We start from the raw sequence: 18,180 nt of genomic DNA on the forward strand, positions 1-18,180 counted from the left end.
GGGTTTCTGTCCTGAATCTAGGGACAGAACAATTGCCATGAACAATTCCAGGCTAATCTGATGAAAGATGAGAGAATATGTGGCCAGAACTGAGTCAGCACAGTTGTCCTAGTCAAGGCTGCAAGTGTTATGAGTAAACTCAGCCAAGGTTGACAAAACTGACTTTTCAGACTTGCGTTGGACTGCACATGACTAAGGAAGCCCAGCTGAAAGCAAAAGAATCATGCAGCTTGTTTAAAGACTCATGAGTAATCGTAAATGATTATTGATTCAAGCCACTGAATTTGGGGGGTAGTTTGTTACATAACAATAGCTAACGGATATAGTAACTCAGAAAACCAGAAAAAGTCCAGGGCCAGATGGCTTCCCTGGGGAATTCTATCAAACGTTTAAAGAAGAAACCATACCTATTCTACTAAAGCTGTTTGGAAAGATAGAAAGAGATGGAGTACTTCCAAATTCGTTCTATGAGGCCAGCATCACCTTAATTCCAAAACTAGACAAAGACCCCACCAAAAAGGAGAATTACAGACCAATATCCCTGATGAACATGGATGCAAAAATTCTCAACAAGATACTGGCCAATAGGATCCAACAGTACATTACGAAGATTATTCACCATGACCAAGTAGGATTTATTCCTGGGACGCAAGGCTGGTTCAACACTCGTAAAACAATCAATGTGATTCATCATATCAGCAAGAGAAAAACCAAGAATCATGATCCTCTCAATAGATGCAGAAAAAACATTTGACAAAATACAGCATCCATTCCTGATCAAAACTCTTCAGAGTGTAGGGATAGAGGGAACATTCCTCAACATCTTAAAAGCCATCTACAAAAAGCCCACAGCAAATATAATTCTCAATGGGGAAGCACTGGGAGCCTTTCCCCTAAGATCAGGAACAAGACAGGGATGTCTACTCTCACCACTGCTATTCAACATAGTACTGGAAGTCCTAGCCTCAGCAATCAGACAACAGAAAGACATTAAAGGCATTCAAATTGGCAAAGAAGAAGTCAAACTCTCCCTCTTCGCCGATGACATGATACTCTACATAGAAAACCCAAAAGACTCCACCCCAAGATTGCTAGAACTCATACAGCAATTCGGCAGTGTGGCAGGATACAAAATCAATGCCCAGAAATCAGTGGCATTTCTATACACTAACAATGAGACTGAAGAAAGAGAAATTAAGGAGTCAATCCCATTTACAATAGCACCCAAAAGCATAAGATACCTAGGAATAAACCTAACCAAAGAGGTAAAGGATCTATACCCTAAAAACTATAGAACACTTCTGAAAGAAATTGAGGAGGACACAAAGAGATGGAAAAATATTCCATGCTCATGGATTGGCAGAATTAATATTGTGAAAATGTCAATGTTACCCAGAGCAATTTACACGTTTAATGTAATCCCTATCAAAATACCATGGACTTTCTTCAGAGAGTTAGAACAAATTATTTTAAGATTTGTGTGGAATCAGAAAAGACCCCGAATAGCCAGGGGAATTTTAAAAAGAAAACCATATCTGGGGGCATCACAATGCCAGATTTCAGGTTGTACTACAAAGCTGTGGTCATCAAGACAGTGTGGTACTGGCACAAAAACAGACACATAGATCAATGGAACAGAAGAGAATTCAGAAGTGGACCCTGAACTTTATGGTCAACTAATATTCGACAAAGGAGGAAAGACTATCCATTGGAAGAAAGACAGTCTCTTCAATAAATGGTGCTGGGAAAATTGGACACCCACATGCAGAAGAATGAAACTAGACCACTCTCTTTCACCATACACAAAGATAAACTCAAAATGGATGAAAGATCTAAATGTGAGACAAGAGTCCATCAAAATCCTAGAGGAGAACACAGGCAACACCCTTTTTGAACTCAGCCACAGTAACTTCTTGCAAGATACATCCACGAAGGCAAAAGAAAAGAAAGCAAGAATGAACTATTGGGACTTCATCAAGATAAGAAGCTTTTGCACAGCAAAGGATACAGTCAACAAAACTAAAAGACAACCTACAGAATGGGAGAAGACATTTGCAAATAATGTATCAAATAAAGAGCTAGTTTCCAAGATCTATAAAGAACTTCTTAAACTCAACAGCAAAGAAACAAACAATCCAATCATGAAATGGGCAAAAGACATGAACAGAAATCTCACAGAGGAAGACATAGACATGGCCAACATGCACATGAGAAAATGCTCTGCATCACTTGCCATCAGGGAAATACAAATCAAAACCACAATGAGATACCACCACACACCAGTGAGAATGGCGAAAATTAACAAGGCAGGAAACCACAAATGTTGGAGAGGATGCAGAGAAAGGGGAACTCTCTGCACTGTTGGTGGGAATGTGACCTGGTGCAGCCACTCTGGAAAACTGTGTGGAGGTTCCTCAAAGAGTTAAAAATAGATCTTCCCTACGACCCAGTAATTGCACTCCTGGGGATTGACCCCAAAGATACAGATGCAGTGAAACGCCGGGACACCTGCACCCTATGTTTATAGCAGCAATGGCCACAACAGCCAAGCTGTGGAAGGAGCCTCGATGTCCATCGACAGATGATGGATAAAGAAGATGTGGTCTATGTTTACAATGGAATATTCCTCAGCCATTAGAAATGACAAATACCCACCATTTGCTTCGACGTGGATGGAACTGGAAGGTATTATGCTGAGTGAAATAAGTCAATCGGAGAAGGACAAACATTATATGGTCTCATTCATTTGGGGAATATAAATAATAGTGAAAGGGAATAGAGGGGAAAGGAGAAGAAATGGGTAGGAAATATCAGGGAGGGAGAGAGAACATGGAAGACTCCTAACTCTGGGAAACGAACAAGGGGTGGTGGAAGGGGAGGAGGGCGGGGGGTGGGGGTGACTGGGTGGCGGGCACTGAGGGGGGCACTTGACAGGATGAGCACTGGGTGTTATTCTGTATGTTGGCAAATTGAACACCAATAAAAAATAAATTAAAAAAAAAAAGAAAACCAGAAAAAATCTGATAACTAAACCCACAGTGGGAAAGCCAGTTAAAAGCAATCAGATTCTTCTAGTCAAATTCCCCTGTAGAATCAGAGCTATCATGTTCCATTTTAGGTGGAGGTACATGATTCAAAGTCTTTAAGATGAGTGTTTAGGGGCAGCCTTGGTGGCTCAGCGGTTAACGCTGCCTTTGGCCCAGGGCCCCATCCTGGAGACCCAAGATCGAGTCCCACGTTGGGCTCCCTGCATGGAACCTGCTTCTCCCTCTGCCTGTGTCTCTGCCTCTCTCTCTGTGCCACTCATGAATAAATGAATAAAGTCTTTAACAAAATAGTGTTTAGAACGCTAGATCCTCTCCACCCCATGCATTCAAGCAACTATTTCTTCCTCACCTTGGCATAAGATAGGAGCTTTACTTTCTGGAGAGGTCTTTGGACTCAGGCACACAAGGTACCTCACCAGCAGGTAGTAAGGAATCACACTAAAAGTAGGGAACAATGAAATGTCATAGAGGTTAATGGTAAAATTCTGAGCCCCCAGCTAGGTTCCGAGGATGATAGCAGCCAGGCTTAAAACTCTAAACAGGATTTTGGAGGGAAATCTGACCTATCCACAGAAGAGAATTTACACGTATGACCTAGTATGACCCCATGACCCTTCAACAAATTGTACAATGGACAGGCTCTGTGTGCACACACAGAAGGCTTTTTTCCCCACTCTTAAATATTTATTTACTTATCTATTTTGGAGTGAGAGAGAGAGAGCTTGCAAGCGAGCATAGTAGGGAGAGAAGGAACCAAGGGAGAGAATCTCAAGCAGACTCCCTGCTGAGTGGGGAGTGGATGCAGGGCTCTATCTTATGATCCATGAGATCATGACCTGAGCCAAAATTACAAGTCAGATGCTTAATTGACTGAGCCACCCAGGCACCCCCTCTCCTGCCCCTGCTCCAGAGAGCTTCTAATCAGTGTTTAAATACAAATTTTCAGTCAAGGGTCATCAGTTATGTGAGAGAAGTCTTTGTGTGAAACCAGAGTCCAAAACAAATAAACAGAAAAAAGGAACACAGATAAAGAGAGACAATGAAGGGAGCCGAAGAAAACTTAAAAAAAAAAAGCCAAGATTAATATCTCAAGGAGATGAGAAGATATTGTACCCCTGATACAAGACAAGGACACTGTTTAAAAAGGAATAGGCAGAGAATAAGAATATGCTTTTGGAAATACAATGTTTGATGGGAGAAATAATTTAACAGGAGAGTTGGAAGGTAAAGTTGAGGAAATCCTCCCAAAAGCAGAACAAAAAAGACGAAGAGATGAGGTACTGAGGAAAAAAATAAGTATTTAAAAAAAAAAAAAAAGTATTTAGAAGAGAAATCCAAGAGTCTTAAAACAGCATTGCATAGCATCAAAACTTATTTAATCAGCAGATTCATGGCTGACTATTAAAACTGTTTCTGGTTTTTGCAATTATTAACAGTTCTTGCAGTGAACATCTTTGAAGCTAAATTTTGGGTTTCTGCCATGATTATTTCCTTGGGATAAAATTACAGAATGGAATTACTTGATTAAAATATATAAACATATTAAAGCCTTTTGATATGTATTACTAAGAAAGATTGTTTCAATTTATAATTCCAGAATATGAAAACAATGGTTTGTGACTTTTCCTTAAAATCAATCACCCTTGTCTCAGTCTATCTGGCAATGGGTTCCCATTGTATCAACAATAGGTATGGGAATTGGCAGTTGTGTTTATTCTCATTTCCCAACAAGATTAAGCAAATTATCCATCACATAACATCCTGAATTGTCTTGGTACATTCTGCTTTGTTCTATAGATCAAAAACTTTGAATGAGAGTTCTACAACAGTAGATTAAAGATGTTCTTTTTTGTTACGCTCCACACATGTGCTTCAGTCTTGACCTAAAGAGATAATATTGGATGAGAATGAAGTTGTTTTAATTTTAGACTCTACTTTTGGTCTAGCCCATCTATGACTACATCTTAGACGTGCTAAGGATAATAGCAGTGATAGTGGAAGTCTACTTAATGAGGTAAGTGTTCTTTGCTATAAATGTTTAGAGAAGAAAAGGAAGTGAAAAATGGAGGGAAGGAGGGAGGAGGGAGGAGGTAGAGAGAGTGGAGGGTCACTGAAGGATCAAGATCCAGAAACTGGCTGGCCTTAAACACAAGGAAAAGGATTTCATCTCTGAGAGTGGATGAAAAGAAATAAAGATGAGTAAGGGAGGAGATGCTCATAGATTGTGGGTGAGTTGTTGAGGGAATTATTTCTCTGATCACTCCTTTTCTTTTGTTAAGTATGAAGTAAGGCTATTTGCTGAGAAGCAGGAAGGTAGGAGTTGGAGAAAAAGAATTGAGAAATGTGCGTTGGTGGAAATTTGGAATGGTTCTCATTGGAATGAGAAGGAGAAAGGGATCTGAGCATGAACAAATAAAGGACTTACCTATCTCTTTACTCAGTATGTGCTTCTTGAAAGTGAAGGCTATAACTTTGTTCCTCTGTATTATCAGTATCAAGCCTAATGCCTGACTTTCTGGAAGTACTCAAGAAATTTTTGCCAAAAACATGGCTGCCAGTCACTGTTATTTGACCCATAGCCTTGACATTGAATGTCTCAGATTTTTCCCTTTCCCTAAAATATCAGCTTGGCCCAGACCTACCTTGACTTACTCCCTGTAAAATTATTAGAAGAGACAAAAACAAAACCCAGTTCTTAATTGAGACACTAAATCTCAACACACCCAGGAAACAAAGACATAGAAAAAGCAAGACTGATTAATCATATTTCTCCTGCTGTATTTCAAGTCCTTTCATTGGTCATGGCAACTTTCCAAAAGGACATTTATTAACAGAAAGTTTTCATCACCATTTAGTTCTCATCTCAAGCAAGTAGCATTGCCAAGTAGCACTGCCATTGCAGCATGAATTACAGTTAACATTCTAAAGTGCTATGTGAATTTTTTGGGATGCGTTTTGTGGCAATTAAGCTCTGGGGGAGTTAATGACATGTTTGCATTTTTAAAATATTTATTTATTTATTTATTTATTTATTTATTTATTTATTTATTTACAGTGAGCAGGGGTAATGGAAGAGGGAGGGAGGGAGAGAATCTCAAGCAGACTCCACATTGAGTGTGGAACCCAACACAGGGTTGATCGATCCCACAATCCTGAGACCATGACCTGAGTCCAAACCACTGCGCCTTAAACTCATTCCATGAGGCTGAATGGGAAGCCGATGCCACGCCACCCTTTCCATTGCCCACTTTTTCATTTGAGAGCCCTAATCTTTTGGATGGTCTTCTGATGACCCTCTCCCAAACTCCTGTTCCAATTCAAGTTTTGGAACAAAAGTTCACGTTCATTGGAAAGGAAATCGTTACTTTCACTGAGTTGTTCTCATATTTGGTGGCATTTCATATGCAAACACATACAGTGAGGAAAACTAAAAAAAAAGTATCTGTAAGGAGTGATTTTTTTTTAAGGAAGTGTTTTTTGATGTCTATGTTCAAATTTTTTTAAAATTAAGGCTTTATTTTCTAGAGCAGTTTTATATTCAGGGCAAAACTGAGGAGAAGGTACAGAGATTTTCTATATATTCCTGCCTATACACGTATATAGTCTTCCCCATTAGCAACATCCTGTTCAAATGGTACTTTTTTCATAATCAGTGAACCTACCTCAACATATCGTAATCCCCCAAGGTCCAGAGTTTACATGAGGGTTCATTCTTGGTGTTGTGCATTCTATGGGTTTGGCTAAATGTATTATGACATGTATCCATCATTTTAGTATGTAGAAAGTATTTTCATTGCCTACAAATCCTCTGTGCTTTATTTATATATCTCTCCCCTCTACTCCCACTCTGCCAATCCCTAGCAACCACTGATCTTTTTACTGTCTCTATAGTTTTGCCTTTTCCAGAATGTCATATAGTTGGAATCATACAGTATGTAGCCTTTTCAGATTGGCTTCTTTCACTTAGTAAGATGCACTTTAAGTTTTTTCCATATCTTTTCATGGCTTGATAGTTTATTTCTGCTTAGTGCTGAATCATATTACATTGTCTGGCGTACCACAGTTTATTGATCCATTCACCTACTGAAGGATGTCTTCATTGCTTTTAAATGTTGGCAATTATGAATAAAGCTACTATAAACGTCTGTGTGTAGGTTTGGTGGGACATAAATTGTGGGCTACTTTGGTTGAACACCAAGGGGAACAATTACTGGATGATGTGTTGGTTTCGTAAGAAACCAACAAACTATTCCTAACAATGAGTGAGATTTTCTGTTTCTCCACTTCCTTGCCAGCATTTAGTGATGTCAGCTCCAGATTTTGCCCCCTTTAATAGATGTGTAGTGGTATCTCACTGTGGATTTAATTTGCATTTCCTTGATGGTATGTGATGTGGAGCATCTTTTCATATGCTTATTTGCTGTTTTTCTTCTTTAGTGAAGTGTCTGTTTTGTCCCAATTTTAAACTGGGTTGTTTGTTTTCTTATTGTTGAGTTTTAAGAGTTCTTTGTGTATTTGGAATAATAGTCCTTTATCAGATGTGTCTTTTGCAAGTATTTTCCCATTCTGTGGTTCATCTTCTCATCCTAACATTATGTTTTACAGAGCACAATTTTTAATTTTATCCAGTTTATCAATTATTTCTTTCAGGGATTATGCCTTTGACGTATCTAAAAAATAATCAACATTACCAAGATTATCTAGGGTTTCTCCTGTTATCTTCTAAGAGTTTTATGGTTTACATTCAGATTTATGATCCATTTTGAGACAATTTTTGTGAAGGGTATAGGATACATGTCTAGATTCTTTTGTTGTTGTTGTTGTTTTGAATGTAGATATCCAGCTGTTCCAATGTCATTGTTGAAAAGACTATCTATTTAAAAAAAAGACTATCTGCTCCATTGTATTACCTTTGCTCCTTTGTCTAAGAACAGTTGTCTGTGTTTATATATGTCGGCTTCTGGGCTTTCTATTGTGTTCCATTGATCTACTTGTTTATTCTCCCACCAATGCTACACTGTCTTGATTACTGTAGCTTTACAGTGAGTCTTTTATTTTTATTTATTTTTATTTTTTATTTTTTAATTTATTTTTTATTGGTGTTCAATTTACCAACATACAGAATAACCCCCAGTGCCTGTCACCCATTCACTCCCACCCCCGCCCTCCTCCCCTTCTACCACCCCTAGTTCGTTTCCCAGAGTTAGCAGTCTTTACGTTCTGTCTCCCTTTCTGATATTTCCCACACATTTCTTCTCCCTTCCCTTCTATTCCCTTTCACTATTATTTATATTCCGCACATGAATGAGAACATATAATGTTTGTCCTTCTCCGATTGACTTACTTCACTCAGCATAATACCCTCCAGTTCCATCCACGTTGAAGCAAATGGTGGGTATTTGTCGTTTCTAATGGCTGAGTAATATTCCATTGTATACATAAACCACATCTTTTTTATCCACTCATCTTTCGATGGACACCGAGGCTCCTTCCACAGCTTGGCTATTGTGGCCATTGCTGCTATAAACATCGGGGGGCAGGTGTCCCGGCGTTTCATTGCATCTGTATCTTTGGGGTAAATCCCCGGGAGTGCAATTGCTGGGTCGTAGGGAAGATCTATTTTTAACTCTTTGAGGAACCTCCACACAGTTTTCCAGAGTGGCTGCACCAGTTCACATCCTCACCAACATTTGTGGTTTCCTGCCTTGTTAATTTTCGCCATTCTCACTGGTGTGAGGTGGTATCTCATTGTGGTTTTGATTTGTATTTCCCTGATGGCAAGTGATGCAGAGCACTTTCTCATGTGCATGTTGGCCATGTCTATGTCTTCCTCTGTGAGATTTCTGTTCATGTCTTTTGCCCATTTCATGATTGGATTGTTTGTTTCTTTGCTGTTGAGTTTAAGAAGTTCTTTATAGATCTTGGAAACTAGCCCTTTATCTGATATGTCATTTGCAAATATCTTCTCCCATTCTGTAGGTTGTCTTTTAGTTTTGTTGACTGTATCCTTTGCTGTGCAAAAGCTTCTTATCTTGATGAAGTCCCAATAGTTCATTTTTGCTTTTGTTTCTTTTGCCTTTGTGGATGTATCTTGCAAGAAGTTACTGTGGCTGAGTTTTAAAAGGGTGTTGCCTGTATTCTTCTCTAGGATTTTGATGGAATCTTGTCTCACGTTTAGATCTTTCATCCATTTTGAGTTTATCTTTGTGTATGGTGAAAGAGAGTGGTCTAGTTTCATTCTTCTGCATGTGGATGTCCAATTTTCCCAGCACCATTTCTTCCAATGGATAGTCTTTCCTCCTTTATCGAATATTAGTTGACCATAAAGTTCAGGGTCCACTTCTGGGTTCTCTATTCTGTTTCATTGATCTATGTGTCTGTTTTTGTGTGAGTACCACACTGTCTTGATTGCCAGTACCACACTGTCTTGATTACAGTGAGACTTGAAGTCAGGTAGTGTCAGTCTCCATATAAACTCTAGAATTGGTTTGTTAATATCCACAAAATAACTTGCTGAGATTTTTATTGGAGTTGCATTGAATCCATAGATCAAGTTTGGCAGAATTGGCATCTGAGAATTTTGAGTCTTTCTATCCATGAACATGGAGTATCTCCCCCTTTATTTAGTTCTTTGACTTTGTTCATCAGGGTTTTGTAGTTTTCCTCATATAAATCTCATACATGTTTTGTTAGATTTATACCTAAGTATTTCACTTTGGGAAATGCTTATATAAATGGCATTGTGTTTTTAATTTCAAATTGCACTTGTTCATTGTTGGTATATAAGAAAAAATTGAGTTTTGTATGTTAACCTTTATTCTGCAAACTTGCTATAATGCTTGTTAGTTCCAGTAGATTTTTGTTGTTGTTGTTGATTCTTTTGGAATTTCTACATAGATGATTGTATCATCTGTGAACAAAGACATTTTTATTTCTTCCCTCTCAATCAGTATTTCTTTTATATCCTTTTCTGATCTTGTTGCAGTAGCTAGAACTCCAGCACAATGTTGAAAGAGATTGGTGAGAGGAGACAGGAAGTATCTTTTCAAAGACTGATCAACTCTAGTAATTATTAATTGAAGGGAAAAGAAACATAGTTTTGAGGTTTTGTCTTAAGTGTAAAGCACTTATTAAATTAAAGAAATTCTTCATGCCCATTTGAGCTCTGGGAAGAGGGAAAATTTATTTCTATGTAGAGAATGACTTTTTAAGAAAATTAATGCAATTTTCAGTTAAACTCTAAAACTTTGCTTTGTGGGAGTATGATTATAAGATTTAGACTTAAAGTCTGAAAAACAAATAAGTGTGAAAGAAACTATAAAGATTGGAAAATGTCTTCCCAGGCTCTTTGGAGAGTGGGACTGTTTGAGAAGCATTCATGTTACCAACCATAGTCTCCACCCCAGGAACCCAAACCACAGCCCATCAAACTCCTAGACACTGACCATGGGTGCCTGGAGGAGCACTATCAACAGTTCATGAGCTCTGGTCAGATTTCTTGCAGGGTTATGTCGTGCTGACTTTAGAAAGAGGTTAAGTTGAATTCAGTGTCCCCTTTATCCAACTTCCAACAGATATTTAGAATTTTTCATGGAGAAGTTTCTTGGAGGAACTTTGAGATCACTGTTCTAGAATCGTAAGTTTTAAAAGTAAGAGTGTATTGCTGTGAATCCTTCTCCATAAAGCTGAGTGTGAAAAGAGGTCATTTGTCTTTGTTTTCTTTATGTCAGGTCAAATCTGACTCAGAAACAATCCCCCCACCGATGCTGTGACAGCAGGAAATTTATGCTTAATGAAGTGGGCCCACATATCTTGCCCAGGGCTGTACAAAAATCTTATGTGGTTCTTAGAAAATGGAAAATGCGCCCTTAATCTTTAGCCTGCCATGCTACTGACATCTTCACCATCCAGATCATCATGGTCCCTTGAAAATGGGTGGATACTAGGCCATGTAGTCCGTTCTTTCTCTGAGAGCTTGCCCTTTCCTTGAAATCACCGAGGTGGAGCATACATCCTCCTCACTAGCCAGGCTGGCTGGCTTACCTCCCTTGAGGCTTAGAGTAATGAAGGTCCATCCATGTGCTTAGAATGGGATAGAAAAATATGATGACAACAAAATACAAATTAGTATTTCAATAAATAATTCTTCCACAGTAGGATGAAGATATGACCATTCCATTGTCTATACTGCTCCTGGCAGAGCAAAGGTATTGAACTCGGGCAGTTTGACCCCAGAACACATATGGAATGGATTTATTGCTTCATTCTTAAGAAAACCACTGATCCAATCAACCAATGCTGTTTATCATCTACCACACTGAAGGCACTATGCTAGATGCTGTGAATAGAGCAGTAAACCAAATAGATAGGGGCCTTTCTTTGTGATGCTTAATGTCCAGCCGTAGAGACTGTGCAACTATGGCAGGTTAGAGTTTATGCCTTATAGCTCAGATGTGCCAAAAATTAAAGTAGTTTTCTTTATTTTTTTATGATAGGCCTCATTCCTATTGATGGTGGGGAAACCATTTAAAGCTATCAACCCATGAAAGTAATTCATTTTTAAAAATAGTTTAAAATGACCAAGTTTGGTCTAACCCAGTGTCTTTTGGGTACTTGTAGTTTTTCCCCCGAAGGTTTTTAGTCCTTCTTTTTCCTCTTTTCCTTGGCCCAGGGTGAACCTAAGAAGTATGCATATAGGGAAGGTACTCTCCTGAGCCATACTTGGAGAATTGTACTAGAATCTCTTTGCCAGTGCTCCATGGGGATTCCTACAGACAAGCAGGCCTCCTCTCCCACAGGGTTTCAGCCCTCAGGAAGAGCTGGGGCCCTACAGTCTAACCTCTTTGCTCTATTCTGTTTCTTTCCCTCAAAATGTCCCCAGCAAAGGAGGAATTTCTACTTCTTGTTGGATGCCTTTATGATTGTTTTTTATATGGTCTTCTGCTTCTTTGAGCCATTTACTTATACATTTGACAGATACTTATGGGACACCTATAATATACCAGGTACTCGTCTACCACTCAGGATATGTCAGTGATCAAAACCAAGACTCCAGTCCTTATGAAGTTTACATTCTAGTGTGGAGAGAGGAGAGACAACCAATAGACATAGAAAATAAGTAAATTATGTAGTATATCAGAAGATCATAAATGTTACCCCAAAAAAGAGAAAGAAAGGCAAATAGGATGGAGAGTGTGGGAAAGCAGCATGCAATTTTAAATAGAATAGTCAGGGCTGGCCCCAATCAGAAGGAAGTATTGAGTGACGCTTTGGAGCAAAGGCCTGAGCTGGCCATTTGAACAACTGGGGAATGAGGGCTCTGGGCAGATGGGATGGCAACTGCCCTAAAGTGGGGGTTTGACTTGCACACAGCAAGGAGACCAGCATGCCTGGAGCCAATTGAGACAGGGAGAAGCTTATAGAAGTGACTACAGTAGAGGGGTTTATAAAAGTGGGGCAGGATCATGCAGTTGTCTGTAATGGTTCATATAGCTCATTTTACCATTGCATTCTTAACTCTTTTTGCAAAGATGTATCAACAACTACTGATTGGTTTTAAAAATTTTGGAAACTTTTTGCAGATTATCTGAGCATGGGTCTAAAGTGACAAGGTGATGAACTAAATTCCCTTCTGTAGTTCTACATATCATTATTTTTTAAAAACGATTATTTATTCATGGCAGATACAGAGAGAGAGAGGCAGAGACACAAGTAGAGGGAGAAACAGGCTCCATGCAGGGAGCCTGATGTGGGACTTGATCCCGGGACTCCAGGATCACACCACAGGCTGAAGGCGGCACTAAACCGCTGGGCCACAGAGGCTGCCCTCTACATATCTTTAAATTCTGGACAAGGGTTGCATGTGGTCCTGAATCATGATGAAATATTTCTAGTTTATATTCAGATCTATGCTTGTTCTGTTGGCAGAGCTTCCATGAGTCAGGTTGGAGCAAGAAGATACCTATGTAACATTGTGCCTTGATTCAACGAGATACTCAGAGATCACATTCCAGGAGAGAAGAAGTTTAGAAGTGGCAGCAGGTTAACAATGGCATTTAGCTCTAAAGCACAAGGGCTTATGGGTAACAGATCCTTTTTCCTAAAAAAGAGGGGCATTCTTATCTAATATTTATGTAAAGGAAACAGCTGTAAATGGTCATCCCAGGAAATTCATTGCTAGGATTTGCCAGCCTACCCTGCAGAGACAGTTCAACTCAGCGAGATATATACATATATTTCATATATATATCAAATATATATATATTTTTAACATCTTTGAAATTGAAGTTGGTAGAGCAAATCTAACAAAGGGAAATTAACGAGTGGCATTCATGCCCAGTCAGTTCATTTAATATAATGTCTGGCTCCTAACCCTATTTTTGGTAAACTGCAAACAGAATTTACTTGTTTTCTGAAGGGGATCTGGGTCAGAAGCCAGTAACAGAGCATCCAACAAGTTACTTTTCTGCCTTTGAACCACTCAGCTAGAGAAATGTGAGGAGCAGGTTGGAAAAAGAGGGACTGTTCTTTAGTGTCTGTTTGGAATTCGCTCTCTTTGTCCTGTACACAAGTACAGTCTGTAAAATATCACATTCCTAGAAGGTGGATTAATGAAATTCTGAAACCTCCTACATATGATACACCTCCTGGGTAATCTCACATGTGTTAAAATTGTTACAGACACTTTCCTATCACCACAATTACAGTTTTTATTGTGTGGAGTGAGGGGTGGGGGAAAGAATTCATAAAATAAAAGTTAGTCTTCGACATGTGGCAAGTCCATCAGCTACGTGATAAATCTTTCACAGAGCTGCATTCCGTAAGGTGAGAGAGTCTGCTTTCCTTTACCAGGGCCTGACCTCCTGTTACTCAGTACTTTGGGGTACAACTGAACTTTGCATCAGAAGGAAGTTCCAGAGGACCCCTGTGGGCCGTCTGTTTCTTGCTGAGAACATTCTAAGGCTGTGTTTTGAGTTGTTTGTCTTTCCCCTCCTTGAATGCCATGCAGTTTACTAGAGTAGACTTGCTTTTATGTTTTCTTTCTCTTTCATGTCCATTTCTGGCTGACCGTTCAATACTGTGGCCATTGGCATGAGTCGTAATGCTTGGGTAACTGGGCAAGCAATTAGTCCAACCAGACAGATCTTCCTTCTTCAGCAAGTCTTTCCTGGCTTCTGCAAACACAGCTGGCCAGACAAAGACCATGAGAAGAAACCAGACAGTAAGTCGCTTCTTACTTTAAAAGAAATAAACTCAAAATGTTATTAATAGTTGTCATTTTGTAGTTGAAGACAAGGATGCTCCAAGCACCAATGCTATAAGGATTATGTTGGAGGGCGCTTAGTCTTTTGTGGTTCCCTGCCTCCACTGTAGCACATAACTTGGGGGAAACCGTTCAGGGTTCAAATCAACACATGGTTAGTGGAAGAAGCTTCTGGAAATCTCCACTGACATTCTGAGAAGCCAGCTTGAAAGGGAAGAACTCAGTGAGACACCTCTTCAAACATCTTGGAAACAAATGATAGACTAGTGCTGGGGCTGTAATTAGAGCCTGAGATGAGAATTCTTCTCTCCTGGAAACTAAACAAACTGGGGGAAAGAAAAAAAATCCAAATATAATTTATAGACACAAAAGGAACAATTGAATTAGTAAGAATAGGCATGAGCTCAAAGGTAAATTGGAGCATGAATTCTGTAGGCACAAGATCACATGAAATATATTTTTTAAAGCTTTTCAAACCTCTGAATCCCATTGCTCTTGAAACGCAGTTGAAGAAATGGAAAAAGCATGGCTGGAAGTGCTAGTGAAGCCAGGGGAGTAGAAATTCTTGGTTCTAGCAGGCTGAGCTCATCTCAGGGACTGGGAATGAAGACAAAAGGAGTTGCGTTCCCACATCATCCCTGTGGAGTACGCAAGCACCGTGGCCTCCTCCCTTATCTTTGTAGACACCATATGGGATCAATCTTGGTGATGATGATAGGTCCTTGGTGACTATGATATTCCCCTAGCAGATCCTTCAGATTTGACCCGGGATGGGGTGGGGTGGAAGAGCGAAGGAGTGGGGAGGGAGAGAAGGGGATCACAGGGGATGAAAGCAGTTAATGAATTTCAAACAAAACCACAGGAAGACAAAAAGATAGGACTCCTCAGAAAAGTTTCAACACTTCCTAAATGAGTAAGTCAGAGAAACATCACTAAATGTGCTGCCCATAATTTAAGGTAGTCAGCTAGAGGATTACTTTCTATTGTGCTTTCTGAAGGCTGGAATTAGTTCTGTGGGATGCTTTTGCAAATGATACTGTCATTTTTTACTTTTCAGCTTGGTAGAGCTTGCCACTTAAGCAGGACTCCTAGGAGGAAGTTGGCTTGTTTACCAACTTTACAAGAATGATCCCAAGGGAAAGGGCAGTCCCCATTTTAGATGTGGGTTCCTGCCACTGACTACCTGTGTGACCGTAAGCTGATCAGCCTCTCTGGGACTGCCATCTGATCTGTGAAACGAAGGTATTGGGTTGGATGACTTTTTAGGATCTCTAAGTTCTGGAAATGGGCTCAAATGGAATATTCTATAGATTTAAGTTTATCTTAGTGATGGACACGACTCTTAGTCATCCCTTCTGGCACCTTCTTCAAAATTCTTCTTTAAAAGGAAGACTTCATGGAAAGTATTTCCTATATAGTGAAAGAGTTTAGAAGATATGACCCCAAAATATCCTATTCCAGATCATTTTTAATTCAAGGCACTTTAGAAACAGCAGATCCATGGAGGGCATCCTTCCTTTTTCCTCCTGAAAGCAGGAGATGAGATGCTGATATGGAAGATGTCCTGCCTATAGCAGAAGGCAAGAAACATTCGTATCACCAGAGACGAGGAGTCAAGGCCAAGAGTGCAAACAAACCTATTAAACTAATCAGTGACAGTGACAAAACATGAGAGACACCTAACTCTGGGAAATGAACAAGGGGTAGTGGAAGGGGAAGTGGACGGGGGGTTGGGGTGACTGGGTGATGGGCAATGAGGGAGGCACTTGGCGGGATGAGCACTAGGTGTTATGCTTGCTATATGTTGGCAAATTGAACTCCAATGAAAAAAAATTAAAAAAAATAAACTAATCTAGCCTTCTAGTTGCTTCTCCCTAATTAACTACCCTAGCCTAAGCCCCTCTGCCTTGTCACGTGCTCACAGTTTAGTCCTCCTTGTCCAACTTCATGTGGAAGCATTTGACTCTAGCTGCTTCTTTGCATATTCATTTTTCTTGTACAAGTCTAAAAAAAAAAAGTAACTAAAACTTGTATGTATGCTTTTCCTCCTGTTTATCTGTCTCATGTTAGTTTAATTCTTAGGCCCGGCTGGAGACCCAAATGTAAAGGTGAAAATTTTCTCTCCCTACAGTAGCAATACGTGTCTCTCCATTTTCAGTTGCTCCGTGCAGGTGACGAACATTGTCATCTATAGGAACATTCTCCTCCTTCTTACCACACTTCTGGGGAAGAGTTTGTCTTCCTTTCTCTCTGTTCTTCATACAACTGCAAATGATGAGACCCAAGTGGAAGCCTTAGAAGCAATAATGGAGTGAGAGGAAAAAGATAGGAAGGAAAGGAAGAGAAAAGTGAAAAGAAAGAACAGGTCAGAATGAGAGGAAAAAGAAAAGGATGTGAGGAAGGGATTGGTGAGGGAGGGACCTATGACCTCCATGAGGAATGGACTCTGTCTCTGGGCAGTCTTTAGGATGAGAGGGATTCAACAGCCCTGCAATTGCTCGAAATTTCTTTAAAAACTAGAGATACTTTCACCGGCCGAGCTGAAAACGTACACCTACTTCCTCTTGAGCTCTGTGGGGCTTTCTGTTACACAAATAAAAGAGCACTTGAATTCAACAGTCCCTGAGATAGAGGTGGGATCTACTGACATAGAAGTGAGCAGCCCCAAGGGGGCAGCACCACCATGGGAAATTAGGGAGGTATTCATTAAGGCCTCCTGCTAAAGAAACAAGGGCTGAGTTCTTTTTGGGCCGCCTGAGAATCACGCAAGCCCATGAACGGCCACGGGATCCACGGATAAAACTCACTGTGCCTCTCCACTCACTTTGCCAACCCAAACAACTCCTACATTGAGGGTTGCTGCTAGGCCTTTGCATGAGTTGGGTGCTTGCTCTATCCCGCCATGATGCATCTGGCCTAACAAAAGGGACCCCCTGCTGGCAACCAAATTCAGCAATTCTGCTCAAACTTTTTCATATGGGAATTATCATCCAGATCCATACCAGGCAAAGCTCAAATTGTCACCATTAACCAGCAACTCTCAGCACTGTGGAGAAGCAGAATCAAGTCACTGTGCGAGGAGATAATGTTAGCGCTATATGATCCTGGTCCCCAGGAGGAGAAATTCTAGAAGAGCCAGTACTTAGGTGTCCTCCTTTAAATCTCCCTTACAAGGAAAGGTTTGCCAGCAAAACTAGGCTTTGCTAGAAGTCAGGAGGTCAGGGAGGAGGGGTGGTGCTTGGAAAGGGCAGCAAGGCTTCTTAGGTTCTCTTAATGTTCTATTTCTTGATTTGGGTGCTCATCACACGGGTGTGTTTGGTTCAGGACAATTCACTGAGCGGTGCAATTATGATTTGTGTGCTTTTGTGTGAATATGTTACTGTTCAGTTTAGAAAATGTGGTCTTTAGGCAGTGCCCTAGGTTGTACTCTCCTTGAGGAGAAAGACTGAGATTTTATTCACAGCTCCATCCCCTTCTTTGAGTGTAATGTCTGGCTCAAATTAACTACTTTTGATAAGTATTTGTTCAATGAAGAAGAAGGAGAAGAAGGAGAAGGAGAAGGAGAAGGAGAAGGAGAAGAAGAAGAAGAAGAAGAAGAAGAAGAAGAAGAAGAAAGGAAGAAAGGAAGAAAGGAAGGAGGAAGAAGGAGGAACAGGAGGAATGGCTTTCTCTTGGTGTCCAACCATTTGGCATCAATGGTTCAACCATTGGTTCAGCCCCAACCATTTGGCATCCTTCAAAAGTTTTGGCTTCTGACCAGTGAGCCACTGTGTGCACACAGTGTACAGATGTCAGCTGGTGGCAACAATCCTGTGCTACTTGGCAAGGAAACTCAATGCACAGGTGCCTGGCCTTTTGTGTTTTAAGTCC

At 40.2% G+C, this 18,180-nt stretch overlaps 1 long non-coding RNA gene across 1 annotated transcript in view; it reads left to right on the forward strand.

The window, feature by feature from the left end:
* Positions 1-4,991: 4,991 nt before the first annotated feature.
* The window catches only part of LOC144323339 (uncharacterized), a 40,533-nt gene continuing 27,344 nt past the window's right edge, over positions 4,992-18,180 (forward strand). The window contains exons 1-3 of the long non-coding RNA XR_013388755.1: positions 4,992-5,061; positions 12,975-14,268; positions 15,368-15,552. This is a non-coding gene — a long non-coding RNA (uncharacterized LOC144323339). The remainder of the gene's footprint in view (positions 5,062-12,974; positions 14,269-15,367; positions 15,553-18,180) is intronic.

Source organism: Canis aureus, chromosome 11 (genome assembly GCF_053574225.1).
Source record: "Canis aureus isolate CA01 chromosome 11, VMU_Caureus_v.1.0, whole genome shotgun sequence".
In the NCBI taxonomy this organism is placed as follows: domain Eukaryota; kingdom Metazoa; phylum Chordata; class Mammalia; order Carnivora; family Canidae; genus Canis; species Canis aureus.